This window comes from Heterodontus francisci, chromosome X, assembly GCF_036365525.1.
Source record: "Heterodontus francisci isolate sHetFra1 chromosome X, sHetFra1.hap1, whole genome shotgun sequence".
Taxonomy (NCBI): domain Eukaryota; kingdom Metazoa; phylum Chordata; class Chondrichthyes; order Heterodontiformes; family Heterodontidae; genus Heterodontus; species Heterodontus francisci.
The window spans coordinates 1045369-1048570 of record NC_090421.1 but is presented as its reverse complement, the minus strand read 5'-3'; positions in this window follow the sequence as shown (position 1 = coordinate 1048570).

The following is a 3202-nucleotide window of genomic DNA, read 5'->3' as shown; positions in this document are numbered from 1 at the left end:
CACTTCATTAAGTTTTGATACACAAGCACCTTCGCTGTAAAGCGTTGAGACGTCCGGTGGTCATGAAAGGTGCTATAGAAATGCAAGTCTTTTTTAGTATATTTTAGGTGCTTTTTATAATAAAGGCAACATTGGTTAAAATAAGGAATTGAGTATAAACTAGATTAAATATTAGTGAGAAAGGGTATAGAAATTGAAATTAATGCAATTGAAAAATTACACCAAATTATTGGCATGTTTTACATCATTGTAGAGATCTATCAATAAAAGAAAAGGGAGTATATTAAAACATAAAATGTTAAAAATCTTACTCTTGCATTCATTTCCAGTAAAGTTTTTGGTAGGAGGATGTAATTACAGTGTGACAAGTTTACATTGACAATTTCTGTTAGAAATGTAGGTTTGGCAATTTAGAATGAAGGTGTATAAAAATGTGAGTTTAAAATGGGGACTGCCCCGGTCCAGTTAACCTCACCCCCTAACCCCACTTCACATGAAGACGTTAGGGTTAGGGAAACACAGTTTAATAATAACTATTTCCATGCAGTGTGTGTAATTGATTTCATTGTATGGCATATTCTGCATACAGAAATAATAAAAAATATTGAGTATTGCTGAAAATAGAGACATGTTGTCGAAGCTTTTCCTCTTCACTCATCAGAACAATCACAAGAATAACCAATGTAAGGGAAAACAACAACTTATACTGCATGAGAAGAGAGTGCTGATTGGTTGGCAAGTGAACTCTGATTGGTACAGGCATTGCCATGGAGAATGCACCAGTTTACGGTGACCAACAGTTAACTGCCAAGCTTTGTTTGAAATTTAAACCAGGCAGCTTGACTCTGATTGGTCAAGGCATTGCCCTGAGGAATGAACCAACGAATGGCTGTCACTTATTTTGTTCAGCTGAAACAGGTGCAATGTGTGTACATGTCCACTCTGTCTGCAAAGAACAGGGTCCTGTGTATTAATACATGCAGCTTCCAGTACACACAAATGTGCCACACTGCGAGCCCTACTGACAATCTTAAATTGGCTGTCAGTGTAATTCTCAGCACACTGTGGATTATTTAGCAAATGTTGTCCAATCTTGGAATCACATCTAATGTTGGACACTGTGTTTTGAGTTTTGCAAGCATGGGCTGGTTGGGTACGGCCTGTACCTTGCCCGCCGCCAACAGCGGAAGGGACATGTTGTTTGATACAATCTGCCCGTCTTTGGGATGTACGGCCTATATACCTAGCATCACACTGGCATTGAAATTCATATATCACATTACTCATTTGTGTGATAGGCAGGACGTCTTTTTGGCTTGAAGGCAGCATGCTGCATCATCCATATACACGCATTCCCCCATTACTACCAGCCCTCTCCCTTCTCCATTCCCCTTGTCTCTCCCACTCTTACCTCATACCTTTGCCAACACTGCAACTACTTGTAGATACAAACATAACCTGATTAACAGTTGTGTAGGAGTGAGTTATTAGCAGGAACACAATGTTAAGAGGTCAACCAACATTCCAGAATCAAGCAAGCTTTACGTTCAATGTCTATGATCTCACATCAAACCATCAGTTATGTCACATCATTGTAATGCACTCCAGCTCAACATAATATTAAGATACCTGTATCATGCAATCAGACAAATTCCACTTGCCAAATCATGTGATTGGATTTTGGGAAGTTGCTATCAGTTTTGTTTTCATCCTAGAAATAGTTTTAACTTTATTTTTTTGCCTTGTCTCTAATTTTGGTTTTCATTTCTTTATGATCTTCAGAAGAAATTTTGTTCTACTTGTAATCCTGTCTTTTGTTCCCAAATTTTAGTTTAATTCTTGGAAAAATGTAGTTTTTTTGCTTCCTCTATTTATGTTCTTTTCAAAATTCATGTTTCAAAAACAGCCGCACGAGGGTCCAAGCAATGATAAACCGGGCATTGAAACTTGAAACAATTACTTCAAATCTTTTCTAAAAGGATGTTTTAGTCCCAGAAATAATTTAAATATCGGTCTCACCTCTGGATTTTGAAGTTTAGTTTTAATTTAGTTGATGAAATAAATCTACCTTATTTTAGTTGACTAAAACAACACTAATGTCCATTGCAGTTCACCATGACACCCAAGTAAAGAACTTACATTTATATAGCACCTTTCATGACCTCAAGACATCTCAAAGTGCCTTACAACCAATTAAAAACAGTAAATCCTTATACTGAAATGGGTGGAGAGGGGGTGGAATAAAATGTGGGGAAACAATAAAACTTGCAAATAATATCCATAATGCTCGAGGTATCATAGTTTTGCAATTTCACATGTCTACAAGAATTCACATCCCTCCCCCCTCTGGATGCCTGTTTTGTAGCCTTGTGTGTGCCCTGTTGTCTGTGGAGAGGGACCATGTGGTACCTAACAACATGTTGGAGACCTTCCACACCTGGTGGGCACCACATGACATTACTTGTATCATGAGTGATGAGGACAATACACTTATGAGATCCATAAACTTCAGCTCATCCAAAACTCTGCTGCCCATGACCAAACTCGAAAGGCCCACTCACCCCTGTGCTTGCTGACCTACATTGGCTCCTGGTTAAGCAACGCCTTGATTTTAAAATTCTCATCCTTGTTTCCAGATCCCTCCATGGCCTCCTCGCCTCCCCCCCATCTCTGTAACCTCCTACGCTCCTCCGATTCCAGCCTTTTGCGTATCCCCCCCGCCCCGATTTCCATTGCTCCGCCATTGGCAGCCTGGGCCCCAAGCTCTGGAATTCCCTCCCTAAACCTCTCCTCTCTTTTCCTTTAAGACGCTCCTTAAAACTCCCTCTTTGACCGAGTTTTTGCAACACCTGTCCCGGTATCTGGTGTCTAATCTCTGTCTGACCACGTTAAACACGCTATACAAATGCAAGTTGTTGTTATTGACAAGATAATAATTTATTTCGTTTTATTTTGAGCTTTTTTAGTTGGAATGCAGCACATTAGTGGTGCCCTCCTCTTGTAGTGATGTTGTCAATAATCCAGGCGAGGGACAGTATCAAACGGCATGGCACCTCGAACCGCGGTAGCCCAGTCACCGCTCACACGCCGGAGCTCGGGTCTTTCCGGTAACACTCGGGCGGTGAAGGCACCAAAGGATGTCCCGCCCCTGTCCACCAGCGTTTGGTCGGAAACGCGGCCATCCAGGCAGGAGGTGAAGGCG